General features: G+C 40.6%; 2 long non-coding RNA genes across 3 annotated transcripts; both read left to right on the top strand.

Annotated features, from left to right (window-relative positions):
* Positions 1-32: 32 nt before the first annotated feature.
* On the top strand, positions 33-2872 carry LOC134448573 (uncharacterized). 2 transcript variants are annotated; one of them, XR_010034789.1, is made up of 4 exons: positions 33-275; positions 1473-1516; positions 1648-2017; positions 2444-2872. It is a non-coding gene; the product is annotated as an uncharacterized LOC134448573 (long non-coding RNA). The 2 variants fall into 2 exon arrangements; XR_010034790.1 differs by lacking the exon at positions 33-275 and having other exon boundaries at positions 1217-1752; positions 1944-2017.
* Positions 2873-14825: 11953 nt separating this feature from the next.
* Positions 14826-19364, top strand: LOC134449490 (uncharacterized). The gene is made up of 4 exons (XR_010034969.1): positions 14826-14959; positions 15408-15532; positions 18752-18888; positions 19212-19364. It is a non-coding gene; the product is annotated as an uncharacterized LOC134449490 (long non-coding RNA).
* Positions 19365-21767: the final 2403 nt, after the last annotated feature.

Raw genomic sequence — 21767 nt, 5'->3', positions numbered from 1 at the left:
AAAATTGTTGCAGACAGACACATCGACACCCACAGACAGCGGTAAGTTTTGCTGAGCACTTCCTAACTTCATAAAGAATTCCGCAAGAAAAACTTGCAACAACTTCAGTTTGTCGTTTAAACAAACGTCGCATCGACTCGATGCTTCTGCGCTACAGTAGGTTATGCTAGGCTATGCGATGCATCTGACACCGAGATCTGTCTTGTTTTAGCTCAACGACTATAGCTTGAAGGGAGAGTGGACAAGAACAATGCACGTTGCTCAAAAACGCTGTGGTAAGTGAGCTCTTATGTATGCACTTATTCCAATGTTATTGGTTTCTGATGTTTTGTAAGGATGCCACAGGACAAGTCATAAGTAGCGTGGAGCAAGTGGTGCTTGGAACCCGGTGACTCCCGCGGGAAGCTGGTTGAATATTCCAAGAATTTGACTTGACGTTAGCTAGTCACACAACCGCTAACTTCATACCCAGCTAACAGCAGGCGGTTTAACATACTCGGCATTTAAAAAAACAAAACTTAACAGACGGCCCATATCGCTGTCAAAACGTTAAGATATTTCGTCTCATCCCTGCAAATTGGCTTGTTATAAAGAGACAACGAGGAAAATTGGTCTATAGTCTGACTGAAGGGAGAATGGCAATGACTGAGGTCACCAAAGAAATGCCAACAATGTAGGCTACTAAACAATTGAATAATTTGTGTAATTATACATGACAAAATAAACCCTCGTAAATCTAATTTGTAGCCATGCTGCCCGTAAATCTCTATAATGACACACAATTACAAACTCCACACAAATATTTACACCACAGATGGTCGCTACTCTAAGATACCTGCTAAGTAATTACCGTTCTCAAAGTTTCGAAAAATAATTTAATTTCTTTGTTTGACGACACATCGGTAAATCACGACAAAGGGAATTATTAATAATTACAACAACAATAACTCAAAATATGACTCACCTTTGGAGCAGTCACCCTTCCCTGACTATACGACGTTATCTAGCTATCTAGATTATTTAAAAAACACTATAAAAATATATACTATACAAAATACGATCGCTATAAAAAATATATGAAAAATATTAAAAGTAGAAAAATATTAAAAATGGAAAAATATGCTTAAAATGCTCTGAAATGCTATATTTTGCGCGCTAACTATGTCTCTCTCCAACTGAAATCACCCTCAAAGTAAATTGACGCTAAATTTCGGCTTTTATACCCAGTATTGTGCACGAGCTGACATTCTGCGTTGACGTGATTGAACGTTCTCAGGGGCTGTGCTGCGTTGATGGTCTTTTTTCATTTAACACGAAGGGGCTCTAACAACTATTCAAAAAGGGTTGAGAATCCACACCGTTCCTCTAGCATAAATGTTAAAGGATAATAGTCACTTTCGTCTGTTAATTGCTGTATAAATGGCTGTGTCTAATGTTGTTGTGTTGTGTTTTGTTCTTTGTGTGTTAAACAGGAGACCCAAGCAACCAATGTGCATATGCAGAGGTGGCAGATGAGGTAATGCAAGTGTTGTAGTTATGGAGTATGCTTTCTACGTCTTTGAACTGACAGTGAAAGAAAAAATGTAATGTGTCTCACTCACCTTTTGTCTCTTAAAAGGCCCATTTTCTTGTCTGATATTGTTTCAGATTTCGGCATAGACAAAACGTATCGCTTCCGAGGTCGTTTGGCTTCCCTTGGGGTAGATAGTGCTGGTCGTGTCAACGTGACTGGCTGTGTCGTGGTGATTGGAGGTAGTGTTTGTCCATCATGAGAAACCTTCAAGCTGTGATGATCATTGAATGTAACAGGACAGCTTCAAGAACTTGCTAATTGTTGACTGATGTAGAACTCTTCACATGTATTTTCAACACGAGAGTGGGAAACCTTCAATCAATGACTTTTCTACTCTCTCTCCCTTTACATATATCTCAAATATCTGCAGGCTCATGATGTGTGGTAGCGGGGCGAGTTGCTGTCCTACAATGCCTTGGAGATGACCACAGAGAAGTTGGTTTAGTAAGTGTAAATGCATAATCTTAACTACATAAAAAGTTAACGCTGGTGAGATTTGAGTTTCATTGGTAGAAAAAGCCAATTTACTAGCCACTTTGATCCATTAGGGATTGTGTTTGGGTAGTAAGATTAACCTCTATTAGCCATTTTGGCTGGTGATAAAAAAAAGTTAATTTAGAGCCCTGGTCATAGCAATGTTGTTATGATGTTTAGTTGCGATTTTTTTCAGCGAATAGTTAATAGGCCTGTCGGCAATCCTGTAAGCACACCATTCGGAAGGTCTCAAAAAGTAAGTAGCCTTAGTGCAGATGGGGTGCGGCAGGCCTATTCACTATTTGCTGAAAATACTCAACTACATCATAACTATATTGCAACGTAATACATATGAAATGTGTATACTCATACCTGTTTTTCTGTCTCCTTCCTCAGCAATGTGAGGTTCCTGATTTGGAATCTGGTTCGGAAGACTCTTACTTTGTTCTCCGACCGGACAGTGTCCCTCAAGTTCGATTTGGATAGGCCACAGTTTCCCAAGACTTCATCTTTATACCTCAACATTATTGTCTGCTGTCTTTGACATCACTCGTACTTTAGATTCTCTACACTGACCACCACAAGAATTAAGATTTGATAAATTTAACACTGAAATGTAATCTTAACTTTAAGTTGAATGTTATGATGGCTGCCTGGCAGATGCCTCCTGTATGAACAATATTTGTTAAATTTGTGTCTTGTGGTGCCCCCAAACTGTCTGTAATTGTTTGGTGCCCATGGACACTGTGGCACTAGCCCTTATGCCACCTTATTAGGTGAGCCATCTTTATTATCACAGAGGACCCTCTCACCCCCTCCATCAACTCCCACCACACCACAGAAACAATCTTCTACCACCAACTACAAGAACTCCTCAGCAGAAAGAATCTCAACAGACAATAAAGTTTTAATGTTTAATCTGTTATTTTATCTTATTGCTTTATTTTGTTTATATTGCTCAAGTGATGAGTGGTGTTGGGAGTTATGCAGTGCATAAGTATTTAATAAGGTGGGTGTAAGCACTGTGTTTAGTTCTTGGGGGGTGTTGTAGGGCCAAGACATTGTTTGCCTGTCACCAGAGACAATATTAACCTTTCTGTCACCAACATTGTAATGGCTATGTCTTAATCTGTAACTAACGCTTTATGTGATGTCATAGCAGTGTAATGTAGCTGAGTAATTTCAGCAAATAGTGAATAGGCCCATATGTGACCATCATCTTTAATGTGCATAGGCTATAGAGTGTGCATGGCTTGTCTTGGGCACAGGTAAAGAAAGGGAATGTTGGGGGGGCGGGGGGGAGAATAACAGACTGATACAACATTAGGGGGGCTGTCATACAATTCTGGTAACTTTAAGGATGTTAATGGTGTTCAGTGTGGTGGGTCAGAAAGAAGCTATTCATGAGCCTGCTAATTTGTAACCATGCTGCTCCTGGGTGGGAGGTGAAAGAATCATGACTTATGAGCTTCAAGCCTAAATTGCCAGATCCATATTTCAGTGAGAGTAGGGCATACGAAATATGATTGTGTGAAGTGCAATGCCTGACATTTTTAAACATGGTAGCCTAATATTTTAGTGCATTAATATGCAGCATGGTGGCGCGCTGGTTCTCATGCAGACCCTTGTTTTTTCAGTTACTCGGCTACATTGAAACCGGTCACGTCCGAGTCATGTTGTTATTGTAATCATTTAATAAATTGTATCAGTTTGCACGCCAGTGTGCACATCCGCTTTCTTATAAGTAAGAAACATAACATGTCCATCTGCGCGAAAACCAGGTTACCATTAGAGTAACTTGCCCAACAGTGGTGATATCGCCAACAACTGACCATATTTTGAAATGGCACACATAGGCTACATTGGAGGTCGCTGATCGCTGATTTTTTAAAGATCATTAATATCAAATGCTCAGAAACACCAAGATGCCTCGTATGCAGTAGGCAGAGTGTGTCCTGTGCTGAGGTGGCTCGCGATTGGTTTCCCTGACAACCAACGCCGCCAGGATTTTGTTAATCGGAATTTCGAATGTTTCATTTTCCATTTTCCGTTTGGAGGTGCAGAATGGAAAAAACGAGAAAACGAACCGTAATCCGATTTCTGGTTTTGGTTTTGAAAAGGGAAAAACGAAAAATCAAATGCTGTTTTCATTTTTTCAATTCTGTTGTAAAACGAAAAAACGAATGAACGAATGATACACGGATTTAGACACAGTAATCTGTTGTTATGAAGACATCCCTGTCATCTGGGAACTGTCCATTTGTTACCAGCGCAGTTAACAAGAATGAAAACTGCCTTCTTATTATCTGCATTTGCCAGAAATGCCTGCCAATCTGGTAACAAATGAACAGTTCCCAGATTTGGACTACACTACCAAAGATGCCGTTGCCAAAGATGTATTTCAACTAGAGGTGAAGTCCAGCTGTACTAGTACTTGTGGGTCAAAGACTTGCAAAATGGCATTGTTATTCAGTGTAACATATGCCTTCTGCTGACTGTAACTGTAAAAAACATGACTCTTTTTATTTATTTATTGTTACAGGGAATTCATGAAAGCCTCGGCTGTCATCCATTCACTTGAAACCATTTAAAAATCATGTTTTTTTGCAGTTACAGTCGGCGGAAGGTGTCCGTAACACTGAATGACAAAGACGTCTTTGACCCTTGTACAAATAGACCTGCCAGATCTCGGTGCAAGTGCATGAAGGCAGAGTTAAAGTGCACACATCTGTGCAAGTGCACATGCAATTTCTAAGACTGACCACTGACTGTTTTTGTATCTGTTCTCTGTCATAGTTATTGTAGACTGGAGTATTGGAATAAATGTTAGCCCTATGGTCTTCTGTTTGTTTTTTGAATGCAGGTAAAAATGATGTTCCCCATGATATTTATCATTATTATTATTATTATTATTATTATTATTTTTACTTTCTTCCAGATATAAAGTTTTTAAAGTGTAACTTGCAGGTTAAACACCACTAAATCTCATTTTAAGAACCTCAATACATAAATTTAGATGTGATATATGTCAAAATACCGAATTATTGCATAAACAACATTTTCAGAAAACTTTGTCAAAAATAACGGCAGCTTCTTTTAAACAAACATTTAGAATCCGACGTAGATAGAGGGAGTCGCCGCGTTCTACAGACATACTAAGCACCGCAGATAATAGGCCAGATTATAATATTGTAACACCTTTCCAGACCTATAGGCTAAATTTCAATAAGTTAAATGGCCTTAAACAGTGGCAGTATCGACCAGATACCGTCTGAACCATTTTATTATTTAAAATAATAATCTTTTTTTGTAGGTTTCCTCCATGTCAATGCGCTGCAGCAGCGCCATGAGGGTGTGCCAGACCGTTATTAGGCTATGTGGCACTTCATTAGGTTTCAAAATAACATTGTTAACCTAATAGAATGTCTGACTGATATAAACTCTATTTGTGCATATAGCATATTTAATTTAATATTTTCAATGTGTTTCCCTCATTGTGGAGATTCTCGGTTGGATCCAGAGTCCTGAGTTGGGTAGGCTAGATGTAGCCAAAAGAATCCCCCTCCCCATCACAGAGCTATCGTGCACTACCACCACCACCGACTGTTTTTATTGCCCCAGTTGCACAGTAAGATTGTCATTATTAGGGTATGTCACATTACTGGAGTTTATTAACGCTGCTGTGCTGGCCTATAGCCTAGAAACTTGACTGTGACTTTATGGCGCTTTGTTTTCGTCGAAAAAAAAACAAAAAACGATATGCTTCCGAAGCATAACCTGACGGTGGTTTTGAACTGCTGGAGAGAGTGAACCTCTTTCTCCAGGCCTACATAGCATATCCACATTTCCATCTTTTTTTCTGAAGTTGAGGACTGCTTCGTACCTCTTGTCTGTCAGTAATCGAATCCCTTCCGACGTTGTGTCTTTTGCGCATGGAGTGGACAGTGTGCCAAATTGGGTCGTAGCAATGTTTTAACTAACCGATATGCAGTACCCTACACTCACGAGAGATGACCAGGATTTGAAACAGGTTTGATTCTTGCGGCGATTGCTGATAGCCAGCTGGTCCAGCGGTGGATTGCGTGTCGTAACCATACACAAAACCAGGCGAGACTCGCTCTTGCAGACAACATTGCTCTGCGAGAAAGATCATCCCTGTCTTCCTGGCGATTCATCCCCTTTGTCATCGTCCCTGTTTTCCTGTTAGTAATTTGGACCTGGCATGTTTATCCCTGTTACGGAGGGATATTGTAGTTGCATGTAGACTAGACAGCACACTACCACATCCACACCACATGGGGGCACCGGCTACCTTTTGAGGCTCTGTGCCTTTAAGAACAGTGGAAGCCATTTTGAAAGGAAAGTGGGAGAACACCTGAGAGTTTCGCTGGTGAACTGGTGAGCACCTGCTCGCATGCTGGAGCTGGTTTGGCCAGCATCGGAGCTAGAGTTCTCAACGGGCCTGAAAATGTCAACCCGACCCTACCGGGCCCGTGGCTTTTAAAGCCCGAGCCCGATGTTACCCGACACATCACTGGAATTATCTAACCGAACCCGGCCCGAAGCCCGAAGTCGGGGATCAGTTTCCCCACGTTATCCTATGGAGAATGACGGGTTGTGGTAGGTCTTTAAGGGCACTTATGTGCAGTAAATTGCATAATCCACTTAAAAACCTAGTGAAAAGATATTTTCCACAATAGAAACATAATATGAAATGGGGAAACTTACATTCTTGCTATTTAAGTAGAATCATCCACAGCGCGATTTCAATAACCGCCTCATGCTTCACCGCAACAACAATCTATCCACCTTTTTTTGACTTCTAAATGTAGGCTTACTACATTTCCATCCCGAGTAGGTTGACTTCTAAATGTAGGCTTACTACATTTCCATCCCGAGTAGGCCTATCTGATTAAATCTACCTGAAGTTGCCCCTCCCTCTGTTCATATATGCGCGGATGAGATGGAAACCTGGCTGTGCCAAACATTGTTTAAAAGTTTCATAAAATTTTGGTCGGCACACAAGGTTTTGGACATACTAATTTCTAGTGGCACCTGGGCTACGGTTGGTGCATTGATCAGCCATATAGCGAAAAAGACATAGCCTAGGTGAGAGGATGAGACCTTCCTCGGCTGGCGAGCGCTCCGCATGTGTGTGCGCGCGGTTCCTTCCCTCCCAAGAGCCGACAGTTGCTTACACGTCAATTTGAGCACGAAAACAGCAAAGACAAGGTGATATTTCATTCAAACGGGGCCTACACGCTCCAAATAAAACATTGGCTGGGGGGATTTTCAACCAGACCGCAGCGCGAGCAGACAGTCAGTGTGAAAAGCCAAGTCTACCGGGAAAATCGCCGTCTTTGCTGCCGCTCGCTTACCATAAGTGCATGAGCCATTGAAATAGTGAAGTGGCATATCGCAACAGCACATGCGGATTAGCCAAATTATATGCAACAAAGTCGCCAACAAAGCGTGGATTTATGTTTAATACGCATATGCCAACGTATACGGGGAAAGGATAGCCTAATTTGAAAGCCACTGTCCTTTCCATAGTAGAAGACCGCTTCAGTTTCGTTTCACCTCATGGGGAAAGCATCCATGCACTGCATTTGCTGAGACTACTAAACATAAAGTTAACGATCAAACTAAAAATATTGGTTGTTGTCATTACAGCATTTAACTATGGCTGTTGTTTAAAATAGCCATTGGATTGCCAACCGTCCCTTGTATTAAGAAACAAAAGTATGGTTCCATCATGAGCTGACATGGGACTCAATGTCGTTATAATTGCATCAAAGATTTTTTCCCCCCGTTTTTATTCGTTTGGTAATTGTAGCCAATGTAGTTTTTCTGTGCGTTAGGGACCTCTGTCCAACTCATCATCGCTGTGATGTCATGTTTGTTTTGCGTTCCGGTACCTTGTAATTTACAAATTAAGCACTGCGCAACGTTGCATGCAGCAGCCTGCCAGACCTGCCAGAGCCATATGCTTATATTTTCCTCCCGAACACGGCCCGAACCCACGGGGCCCGTCGGGTTTGTCGGGCTGACCCGACCCGTTGAGAACTCTGATCGGAGCTACCCTGCTCAGACTGGTGCACAAATGTATGGACAAGGAAGGTTCTTTGCCGATGTGGAGATATGGTGACACTGTGGAGTTTTATTTATCGTCGTGAGGTTTTCCTCGCAAACTGGGAATGCTGGAGGAGAGCTAGCTGGAGAAAGGCTCTGGAGACTGAGCTGTACGACGCAGACGTCCATGCTTGCGTTTGCCCTGGAGCTCAGGTATATTTGGTCACCCCTTTTCACCACATCCATGCACTAGTGCAGCGGCTTACCAAAACAATCGTTCAGTTTGTGATACAAGCATGAAAATTGATACACATGTAGCCAAAGGCATTCTAAAAAGAACTGGATATGGAGCCATCGTGAATTTTCAACATGGTGGCCATATCAGCCATTTCAAAATGGCCGCCAGCAACAACAGTTTTCTTGCGAGTGATGGATATAATATGACATTTTAGACATATTTACCATTCATACTACTTGGTAAATGTCTTATGGATAATTTAAATGAATATTCAAGATGGCCGTCATTTTCAAGAAAAGGCCATTACGGTTACGGAGCTGAAAACAGCATGAAATTTAGAACGCTGCTTCCTTACGACCCAGTACTGTACTGTACTATACTCTACTATACTGTACTGTAATGTGAAATACCGTACTGTACGCTACTGTACTGTACTGTACGCTACTGTACTGTACTACACTCTACTATACTGTACTGTAATGTGAAATACTGTACTGTACAGTACTGTACTATACTGTATGCTACTGTACTGTACTGTACTTTGCTATACTGCACCGTAGTGTATGCTACTGTACTATACTGTACTGCACCGTACTGTATGCTACTGTACTGTACTATACTCTACTGTACTTTTCTATAGTGCACCGTACTGTATGCTACTGTACTGTACTGTACTGCACCGTACTGTATGCTACGCTTCTGTACTGTACTATACTCTACTGCACTTTTCTATACTGCACCGTACTGTATACTACTGTACTATATTGTACTGCACCGTACTGTATGCTACTGTGCTGTACTGTACTACACTCTACTGCACTTTTCTATACTGCACCGTACTGAATGCTACTGTACTGCACTGTACTGTACTTTTCTATACCGCACCGTACTATGCTACTGTACTGTACTGTAGTGTACTGCACAGTACAATTATAGAACTGAAACATGTAGAGCATTCTGAGGTCATGTACAATAGAAAGCAAAAAAGTGTAGTGGGAATTACTTGTGTTACTGTTGCCTCTCAAACTCTTGAAGGTTATGTCATGTGGCATTCATGTCAAGTTCATGCTAAGTCATGTGGCATTTTGTTATTAGATGTTAGATATTTCTCTCTTCTGTGGGTAAGGGTGGCACATGTTGTCCATCAGCTGTCTGTTTTGAAGTAGCAATTGAAGTACTCACTGACTTACTGTAATGCAACGTGTGACACAATTACTAGGTGAGGACTTGTTTGCAAATTCAGGGGAAAAAAACAATTGACCTCTGCCTACTTACTCAACACGTATCAACAGTATCAAAAGTAATCTGTAATGCCATTCTAAAGATGGCTGAAATGCACTCAATATATGCACAATGCTACTTGTGAGAATGTAGAATTAGGTGATCTTGTGGGTTCTTCATACATATGGAGAGGTCCTGACTTTTACCCTCTCAAACAAATAAAAAATTATCTGTTGTGGAAAATAGAGGATGGAGAACCTGCTACCTTGGACATCATCTTGCACTGACACTTCCCCATTCAGATGCTGAGCAAGCATTAGCAGCAGTCGTCTATTCTCACCATAGTTTTAGTGTGGGGAATGTTCATTTGAATTCAGACCAAGAATCTTCTCAAATCATTCACAATGGTACATTTTCTGTCAAGCATGTAAGCACAGACTTATACTTTCACACTATGTACTACAATAATCGATTCGGTAATGCAATGCTATGCAGGGCATGGAAAATTCAATTCAATGCCAATGCAGTTCCATAATCGATGCGATCATTTTTTCAAGTTTCAATTAGGCCTACTTCCGTGGATATTTCAGGAGCAAATGAATGTTAAATTAAATAAAAGCACTTCAAAGCATTGAAAACTGCAAGACTGACAGAAAACAGCCAAAAAAATGTTGCTCAGTATCTGCCTACTTGTATTGCCTCATCATGACTGATGAAACATTTACTTTACTTTCAATAGAAATGTAATGCATTGCAATGCATTGTAGAATGGAATGGAATGGAATGGAATCGCTACCTCCCAAATCGTAATCAAATCGTGAGGGTAGTGCCAATGCACACCACTACTATGTACATTTTTGTACTTTTCATCAATCTGGTCAAGCAGACTACCATTGCCCTTTCATCTCTGCTGAGTTCGGGACTATTAACAGTGTCAGCTAAGTATAATGTCATGTAATAACAATGTAATGCATTACACAACATGACATATTGTATATGACATAGTAGAATTTTTTTCGGAGTCCTCCTAGGCTAGAATTACAGCATATACCATAAGGAAACACCATGCAAAGTGCTTTTGTCAGTTCCGTAATGGTTAAAACCCTTAACAGACTCCACTATTGTAAGACTATCTGACATGGGCTGCCATTTTGAAAGAAACAGTGATACTATACTGTATATCAAGTATAGAATGAGCTAAAAGGAAGCTTCTGGTTAATTCCAAAGTTCCAAATTAGAATTCTGCATCATGAAAAATGACTTTGAAAAAAGATGAAAAATGACTTTGAAAAAAGATGATTTGACACCGATATCACCTATATCAGATAAATCATACAAGTGACAGCGGCCATCTTGAAAATGGCAGCCATCTTGAATATTCATGACAACTTTTCAATTATCCATATTACATTTACCAAGTGGTATGAATGGTAAATATGTCTAAAATATATTATATCCAAGAAAACTATTGTTGCTGGCGGACATTTTGAAAAATGGCTGCCATGGCCACCATGTTGAAAATTCACGATGGCTCCATATCCATTTCTTTTTGGAATACCTTTGGCTATATGTGTACCAATTTTCATGCTTGTATCACAAACTGAACGATTCCTTTATATTTTGGAGCTAAGCTATTAGACTACACTTATTATCTTACATACTGACTTACACGTTTTAATGCACACATATTGTTAGGAGAGTTAACAGGGAGAGAGTTAACCTCGTAATAATCCCCGTAATTTGTAAAACCGGCAATCAAACGTGCGCGCAGCACTTTACAAAGACGCAGGTATCCTCTCTATCAAATGAACGCTTTCTCCGCGTGTGGTGTGCTAGATTTTCCGTATCCTCATGGATTGGCAAGACATGTTGGGAGACTTCAATTCAATTCAATTTACTCCCGATTTTGTAGAGATATTATGCTATTCATCAAAATGTCAGGACCACATCAACGTTAGTTTGGAAAATGTAGCCTAACGTTGGCATGCTGATGCAAGGTCGACGGTGAAATAATGACACATGCAAATAATAATCGATCTACTTCCCCAAGCATAGCCTACTGAAAATGCCCAGCATGTCCAACGTGTTTTACACATTCAAATAGGCCTACTCCCACTAAAGACATCTCCCAAACTCAACGACGAGTGCTGCCAGTGCACATTTCGCCCCTAGCACCACACACGTGGACAGCTCGCAATGCAAAAATAGGTAGGCTATATAGCCTAGGTAATGTTTATGCTGGCATTTTTGTTTCAGTTTTGTAACGAGGATTATAGCAGCTAAGGACTTGATTTCTTCTAGCCTACGGGAATACTTTTTTAGTTTAGTATAATTACGGACAATGCAAATAACTGTTTTTTGTGACATGCGGACATTTTTGGAGGGAATATAATCGAAAGTCCCGCCGCCTGGTTTATTGTTTTGTGACGTGCATTTGGATGAGCTTTATTGAAGTTTCATGTAATAGGCCTACTGAGCAGTGAACTGAAATTGAAAATAGGCTATATGCCATTTTTACAACATGGCATTTTTCTCGGGTGCTATGAGCTATTGTTTTGCACCGAGTAGGAAACGTTTGACGCCATGCCACTCACAGTGAGTGACCATATTATTTCTCATCATTGTCGGCAAAGGGTAGGGCCTTCAACCATAGCCTATTGTATAGTTTGGTCTTTTTGTAGCCTGTAAGCCAATCCCCTCGTGAAACTGTAACGCGCTTCACATAAGAGTAGTGCCGCGATTTCAGCACCATGGACAGAGGGCGCACGTCCATTTAGGCGGCAGGCATGTCGTTACTCCACGGTAAATGCCGTTTTTGGGAAAAGATTAAAGTAGTCGCTATTTCTAAGTAGCCTATGTAATGGTCTACTTTGAGACTGTTTTAGATTTGCCTATGTAATGCATCTCTCATGTGAAAGCAAAGGAGAGATAGGCCTAGATATCGCCCCCCTGTTTATAATCGCAAATTACGCATGGCCACAGACAGCGCGGAGACCCAGAACAGTTTCATATTCTAGATAAACCGATAGACACGCTGATCTGTCTTTTTTAATACACAATGCACAAACACAGTAATAGACCATTTTCAATAGCCCACATACAATATAACTGTCCACTACAACCAAAATGGTTGGTATGCCTACATCCACAAGCGAGAGCTGAGCCAGAACTTTAGTTGGACTCCCTCTATCTATGTCATAGAGGCTCTGCCAGCAAGGAGCCCAATACTTCAGAAGTAGCTGTAAAATGATACATTTTCATAAAAAATATTGCAGTTTGGCTTTGTTATATACTGTGAATTTCACATATATGTTTCAAAACACCTCTCCTGACAACATCCAGTATATATTTAGTTATAAATTTAACCTAAACGTTACCCTTTAAGTTGTGAATAAAATGATGGCTTGATTGAAAAAAGCTGGTACTCATGATCCTAAATTCATAAACTCAAAGTTGCAAGTTGGGTGCTAAATATTACATATGCTTTATGCAGCCATATTTGTGTATAGGTATCCTAAGTATCCGTGTGCTTCAGGGATATTCTGAACAAATCAAGTTAAGTGATAACCCATGCTTTATTTACAATAACTTTGTAACAATAAATTATGTTTCATTGCAACTTTGAGGGCATTTCCACCCTTTATCTTAAAAAAAGCCCGGATTTAGCTGTCCGTGGGCTAAAAGTGTGTTTATTACGTAGTGTGTCTTTAATCTGGCAACCAAATACTTATCCCACCAGTTTCTCCTCTTCATGCTGAATCCATACATACCTCATATGTTAAATTTGGTTTAACTAATCAAAAGTTATAGAAGTTTATATATTTTAGAGCGCCTCCCGCAGGCCATTTTGTTATCTGTGTGTTTGACACTCAAACTCAAATTGTTCTATAGACCCTACACTTTAACTTGGAAGTGAAAACCAAACTTTAATACCAATTTGAAATGACTGAGCCTAATACGACCCCACTATTTGGATTTAGGACTACCGGTACTTGTACGTGGAAAGCACCGATTCCATTGTGCTTGGTATGTAAACGAAACACCCTTCACAAAACAAGAGTGCAGACTATTTTGTTGGCCTGCGTAAGCAAACAGAGAACCAAGCAACAAGGTAAAAAGGTAAACGAGAGAACCTTAAAACTAGCTACCACGTAGCTGAACTTGTAGCTAAATTAAAAAAAGTCACAAAGTGGCAGAGACGCTAATATTACCTGCCTGCAAAGCCATTGTAAATGAGATGCTTGGACCTGAAGCGGTTAAAGAAATAGCCAAAGTCCCACTCTCAAATAACACAATTTCCAGACATTGATGACATGTCTGCTGACATCGAAAGATCTGTATCCGTGAGAAATTTGCGTTGCAACTTGACGAGGCTGATATTAGTGAACTCCTGGCCAATGTGCGTTTTGTGGATGGAGACGCAATCAGAGAAAGCGTTCTATTTTGCAAGGCATTGAACAGAGACTGATATTAAACATGCATATTCATATTGTAGCAGTGAAATCTTTCCTAAATATCATTGCTACTGTCAGAATAAGCATTATTTTCTGTATTCCTGCAAATAGAATGCTTTTGGACAGAATAACAATTTGTAAATAGTAGGCCTATAGGCCTGGGAAACACTGCGCTAGCCGACATCCACAAATGTCTGTGGACATCGGCGCTGGTGTGCGGGGTTGTATTGACAACAATGGAATCGAACTTTGGCAGAGCAGTGATCAGCACTTTGCCGGAGCCGATCTGCGGAGGCCCAAAGTTGGACAGGAAATCTAACCATCATGCAAAATTTTCTTCCAGAATTCATTGCTGGCTGCTGCATGCGGATACAGACATTGCACCTACTCTTGGGCACATGTTCATTAGTCACATGGCTTGATAAGATAAGAAGACTCCACCCCCTTGACACCTGTGGACCATTTGAACCTACTCTCTCAAATGTTCCATCAAACGGCTTCCTTGGCAGATGTCTGCACTCTCTGAGTGCATTTCTAGTTATTATTATTTATTACCATTTATTATTATTTATTATTAGGCTATTATATTTTTTGCACTTTTAGAGAGAGCTTATAAAGACAAATGCCTTTAAGTAGCCTATTGTGTAGGCCTATGAAACTTTCATAGGCCTACACAATAGGCTACTTGACCAATACATCTAATTTCACTTTTTTACTTCTATGCATGTTACAAGCAAAACGGTAGGCCCTACAAAAACTGTGAATGTAACAAAATAACCTTCAGCAGCATGGCAACCAGGGGATGCTGTAGAATGTTTTAGCTTGTGCATCTAGTCACCATGACTACATAATTTAAGAAACTAACGAATCGGTGAATCATCATTCAAAGCCAACCGTTTTCTCTGTTGGGTTGATTCCCATTTTGAGGTAAGCGATTATTACATTTTGAGATGTTATATTGCAAGGTAACGCTGAAGTCTAATGAATATAGTCCAGTGTATTTTTCTCGTTCTCACTCCATGCATCGATGTTGACCAGTTAGCACCTACAATTAGGTTGCCAATATAAAATTGCATTGCAACCAAGCAAGTCGCTCAATTAGCAACGACACTATCGAGAAAACGCACCAGATGTGTACATGTGCTTTGTGAATAAACAATGAGAATGAGAAAATTTGAGGGCAGATCCGTTGATACCGAATAGGCCGATCAGATAATGTCAGCTGTTTACAAAGGGCGGTTTAAAATAGTTCTCGCTGCCTGGAGTGGGTTACATACCGTTATCTTGTCCATACGCTGTTGCTGCTGCATGAACGTTTGTTACTAGACTATCGGTTTACCGATTTATGTTCTTCTTTTCTTCATTTCAACAACAGCCTCTGCCTGAACGTCATCATGGGCAACTTGGTACTTGGCAGCGGTTCAGTTCAGCCCCGGTCAGGCGAGAGCGAATGGGATTCATCGCTGACCGATTGCAGCACGGGCGTGCCGTGCCTTATGTGTGAGATATCTCCTCGTTGTCTATGCATAACTATGTTGTATAGTGGGAAGATTCAGGGCTTACGTGGGCCAGCCAATTGGCCAATCTTGACCTTAATGGTGCAATAAATGTAAATAAAATAAACAAGTGGGAAGGTTCGATTAGTAGGTAGGAGCAGTTTTGCTCAAAATTATGCAAGGCACACAACATTATGGTGACATATCAGAGTTAGAAAAGGAGAAAATCTTCGTGCTCATGCAAATAGTGCATCTGGAACCGAGACAAAAAGTCTTTGTGATGTATCTAAGCCAAGGTATCCAAGCTGTCTGCATGCCACCAAGTAGGATGAACCACATCCAGCAGGATTAACTGGGAGCATGTCTGTTCCCACAGCCCATTGGTCCCACTCCCATTGGTCCCACATCACTAAGATTTTATTTTTTAGTCCCATTGATCCTGTCGTGCCGAAAAGCGAGTGCCTGCCAGAATCTGAGTGCCCTCATTGAAACCAATGAAATTTTTTGAGAGACAATTATACACATTTTAGCAGAATGAATTACATAATTTATGAACTAAAAATATGCTTATGAAACATTACTCGTCCTACACTTAATATGACCTATTGAATGAAACTGTAACATTTGTTATGACAATTCTTCGATTCTTTTATGGAAATAATACAGAAATTGTAACCTGTTCTTTGTAATACTTCCAGAAGGAATGCAGATGCTTTATTGATAGGCTTTCCATCTTAAATTGTGTCAGATTTATCTGCAAAAATGGGTAAAAAATATCTGAAAAATTGGTCATTGGTTTCAATAAGGGCACTCAGATTCTGGCAGGCACTCGCTTTTCGGCACGACAGTCCCACAGCCCATTGGTCCCACAGATTATACCTGCTGGCCCATATCCCAAAATTTGTAATAATTTATTAAAATTTAGGACCTATGTCCTATAGCAGGGAGAAAGGCATGTTCGCTTTGTTTACACGGAAATGTGGGAACATGGAGTTGTGGAACATAGAGCCTTGAATTTCTTAAAAATGTGGGAACATGGAGCAGCAAGAATAAGCTGTGGGACCAACAGGCTGTGGGTACATAGATTTGACCCCGATTAACCATGGACGCAAGAGGAAGCTGTCTGAAAGGGATGTTTGGTGATGGGACCCACTAGTTTGACGCCTTCTCTGTACTTACGTGGTACGTCACATGGTAATCAAACATTTCAAACAAGCGATTTAAGTTTAGGGTTAGGTTTAGGGTTAGGGTTAAGGTTCGGCTTAGGGTTAAGGTTAGGGTTAGGTTTAGGGTTAGGGTCGTATGACGTAAGCGGTAAGTACCGAAAGGGCGTCGAATTAACTTAGTGAGTCCCGTTTGGTGATCGGCCGTGAATATTGACCCTGTTGAGCTCCAGATGGACCGTTCTGGTGGAAACAGGAGAGTTGAGGTGCACATTTAACTCTTCTACCTCGATGTGGACAGCTGTGGTTTTACAGGGTTTTTTTTTTTTTTAATTATACAGTCCGGCTTAACACCCACACACCCCTTTCAGAGAATTCAGACAGCTTCCTCTTGCATCCATCCTGTTGAATGGTTCGTCATTCTTGGTGGTGTGCTAATTAAGGCCGGCCGCACACTGGCTCCGACAGCACTGCGGCGCACTTTTGCTTCCGACAGAATTCGGACCCCCAAACCCAATTTCACACGAACATTGCATTGATTGTTAATGGGCGGCGCCGACTAGGGCTGCTCGATATTGGAAAAAATCAATATCACGATATTTTCTGCAAATATTGATATCACGATATTTTAAGCGATATATATGAAATTCCCAACCCCCGCCACTATTATCGTATTGGAGTAGCACGCATAATGGCTTTATAGTTTCTAGTGCTTTCTAGTAGCAATGTCTGGTAAGTCTTGGTGAATGTAGACTTGAGGAGAGCGCGAGACTCGAGAGGCGTCTATTTTCCTCGACATAGAGCTAGTTCTGATTTACCACCCCTGCGTTTTGCTTTATCCCTGGGCTGCCATACTGCACCGTAGCGTTGCAAATGACAAATGACAAAATATCACGATGTATATGAATTTTGATATTGATATCATGATATATGATGAATATTGATATCGCGATATAAATACGATATATTGCACAGCCCTAGCGCCGACAAAATAGAACTTGTCTCTAATTGCTATCCGACATCGGTGAATGTCCGCGGATATCGGCGCCAGTGTGCGTAGTTATATTGAAAACAATGGAATCGGATTTTAGCCGAGCAGTGCGCAGCACTTTATCAGAGCCGGTGTGCTGAAGCCCTAAACCTTCACACTTCATTCATTGCACATTGCACACACCATTAAGGTGAAGATTGGCCAACAGGCTGGTCCACGTAAGCCATGAAACTCCCCACACTAAAATGACAGGTTTTTTGTCCAACCCCTGTATATATATAAAATACTACACATAAATTACATAAACAGAAAATAAGTGATCATGGGTCGCATCAAAAGTGGTTAAAATTTCAGATTGAAAATAGAAATACAATGAAATGGTGAACAAGGCTACAATACAATCCAATCAAGCATACTACAATTGACTAACTAAAATATTTAGAGAACATAAATGTTTTCAGCCTGGCATTAAAAATGTCCACAGAGCCAGTATCTCTATGTATATCATGTGGGAGGCCATTCCACAATGTTGGGGCACGGAAAGCAAATGCCCTATGACCTGCTGATTTCTTTAATACTGATGGACTTAGGCCGGCCGCACACCGGCTCCGACAAAGTGCGGCGCACTTTTGCTTCCGACAAAATTCGGACCCCCAAACCCAATTTCACACGAACATTGCATTGATAGTCAATGTTTGGCGCCGACAAAATAGAACTTGTCTCTAATTGCTATTCGACATCGGCGAATGTCCGCCGACATCGGCGCCAGTGTGCGTGGTTCTATTGAAAACAATGGAATCGAATTTTAGCTCCACAGTGCTCAGAACTTTGTCGTAGCCGGTGTGCGGAAGCCCTTAGAAGACCAGCATTTGCAGAGCACAGTGGCCATGCTGGTGTATAGGGCATAAAGAGCTCTTTAATACTGATGGGATGCTTAGAAGACAAGCTTTTGAAGAGCGCAGTGGCGCGTGCTGGTATTTTTTCTCTCTCATCAATACACTAGCTGTAGCATTTTGGACAAGCCTTATATATGTGTGTGTGTGTGTGTGTGTGTGTGCATGTGTTTCAGGTGTCCAGACATTCCTTTGCACAGGTTTAACGGTCGGTCAGGTATCAGAGCAGTATGGTGAAGGCTTTGGCCTCGCATTCACACCTATGTCCCAGGTTATGCTTCGAACTGAGCTGCGGGAGAGATACAACATCAAGGTATGTGTTTGGATTTATTTTCCGCCAGTTTTTATTGTGTCCTACTATCTAGCCAAGCCATATACACGTTTCAATAACACTATGGCCAGAGATATTCTATAGAGATATGCCAACATAATAGGTTTCTATGGGCACCTAACGCGACCAGGTTCCGGTCTGCCTAAAGGGGCGTGTCATAATGCTCCTACAATGAATAGAACAGTCCTTAGGTCTGCCTAGGTCTGCCTAGGTCTGCCTAAGGGCCCCATAATAGAACCAGGAAACAATGGGCCAATGGAACCTCTCTCTCTCTACTCTCTCTGCTATGGCCTATCATTTCGCAGGGTAGCATATGCAAGGACGTTTGTGCCAGTATATGTTGTGGACCATGCACCGTTCTTCAGATGTACAAAGAAGTGGACAAGAGGCACCCGTATTGAGAGCCTTGGCCGTACAGCTAAACTGTGAGGAAAATAAAATGTACGCCCGAAAAGAGATTGATTTTTCCAGTTTGTTCGCCTCTGCTCTTAAGGCAATGACAGAAGTGTCTACTAACATCGTCTCCGCCCCTCTCTCACTTCCCATTCTACCTCCATTCTTGTACACAGTCTTGTCACCTCCCGCATTGATTACTGTAATTCTCTCCTCTTTGGTCTCCCTCAAAAATCTCTCCACAAGCTCCAACTGGTCCAGAACTCAGCTGCCCGCATCATTACAAAAACCCCTTCCTGTCACCATATTACCCCTGCACTGCAACATCTTCACTGGCTCCCTGTCAAATATAGAATTCATTTTAAAATACTTCTCCACACCTTCAAGGCTATCCACAATCTTGCCCCCCCTTATCTTTCTAATCTTATTCACATTGCTGTTCCCTCCCGCCCCCTCCGTTCCTCTTCCTCCATTCTCCTCTCTGTCCCCTCTGCCCGTCTTAATTCCATGGGGAATAGAGCTTTTAGCTGCTCTGCTCCTCAGCTGTGGAATGCCCTTCCCCCTGACATCCGCAATACTGACTCTCTCCCCCTTTTCAAATCCAGGCTAAAAACCTATCTTTTTCAAATAGCCTATTCTTTATGATTCTTAAATTCTGTTTTATTTTATTTTATTTTATTTTCATATTTAAAAAAAAAAAAAAAAAAAAAAAAAAAATTGTATTCATTTATTTATTTTTGTTTAAAATTCTGTTTATGTGTCTTGTTTTATTTTGTTTCTGTCTGTACAGTGTCCTTGAGAGTTTTGAAAGGCGCTTTCAAATAAAATTCATTATTATTATTATTAACCCTTACGAAAATGGACCATGGTTTATTATGGTATTACTATGATTATCATGGTTCTGCCATAGTATGTCTTGATTACTCTAAGTACTCTGAACCTACCATAATTGTACTATGGCTTACTATGGTATTACTGTGATTTTTATGTTGTAACATGGTTCTACCATGGTATGTCATGATTACTCTACCCTTATGGAAATCGACCATGGTTGCAATGCAGTAACCATGGTTTTACCACTACATTTCATGGTGATTCTAAGTACTATCAACCAACCATATTTGTAGTACAGTAGCTGTCCTAGTAGTAGCCCTTACAAAGATTAACCATGGTTCTACTATGAAAACTAATCATGGTTTACCATAGATTTAGCATGGATTATAGTTAATCGTGGTTTTTAGTGTAACCATGACAACCATGGTTTGTGACTATGATTTAACTTATGGGATAACCCTAGTATACTCTTTGCCATAAACCATGGTTGCCCCCAAACCATGTTTTTATTTTTAACCATGGTCGCCTGCCCCAAAAGCCCTTAAAAAAAAAAAAAAACATGGTTTTAAAAAACATGGTGGGGGGAAGGGGTGCATGGTTAAACCATAGTCATGAACCATGGTTTTCTTGGTTACCCAAGAAAACACGAAACTCCTGAATAACTACATGTGAGTAGTCGTGGTGTAATGGCTAGGGAGTTGGACTTTAGATCACAGGATTTCAGGTTCGAATCCTGCCCTCACCATTCCGTAGACTTCCATCCATGGCTTAAGTGCCCTTGAGCAAGGCACCTAAGATTGACTGTAACCAATAGCCTGTAAGTGGCTTTGGATAAAAAATGGAGGATCTACCGGTAGGCCTATATAGGGGCCTTGTCATGTTAAAACTTCGGAACCTCTGGCTTATACCGTTAAAAATGTATACTTATCTTGTAGGTGTATGAAAATGAATAGCTATACCATTTCTAAAAACTGTTACAGTTTTTCTCGATTGCTTATACACAATTTTCGGAATCAGTTCTCAAATTCTCAAAACTCTACACACAAATCTCCAAACCTCACACACAACGGGCAAAACTCTTCACTACCTCTGAAAAATGCACGTCTTGTCTCAAAATAATGTACTCTCTTCTAAAAAAAATTGTTCTCAAAATTTGTTCTTAATACACTCTTATGTGAACCATTGAACACTAATATGCACAAGGTAAAACTCTATACTCAATTTGACACACAGTAGAAGCTTATTTATTTTATTTTCATTTCGGTGCACCTCTAGTAACCACATGAAAGTGATCTCCTGTATAACATATTTTGGAGTTCAAAAACTAAACAAATGTATTTTCTCACTGCATCCACTCATGTTTTCATCAATATCACATGCAATGTGTGTCCTTATGGGGTGATGGTTTCAGATTGTAAACCGGTATGAAGAGAGTCTGCCCATGTGATGAGGAAGTAAATATAGTATGGCAGTTGAATTTAGTATTTTGAATGACAGTGTGTTCAATGCGACAACTTAAGCAGTTATAAAAAAAATAATTTACAGTTTTTCTCGATTGCTTACACACAATTTTCGGAATCAGTTCTCGAATTCTCAAAACTCTACACACAAATCTCCATACCTCAAACATAGTG

Source organism: Engraulis encrasicolus, chromosome 5 (assembly GCF_034702125.1).
Source record: "Engraulis encrasicolus isolate BLACKSEA-1 chromosome 5, IST_EnEncr_1.0, whole genome shotgun sequence".
Lineage (NCBI taxonomy): Eukaryota > Metazoa > Chordata > Actinopteri > Clupeiformes > Engraulidae > Engraulis > Engraulis encrasicolus.
This window is presented reverse-complemented; position numbering and strand designations above follow the sequence as displayed.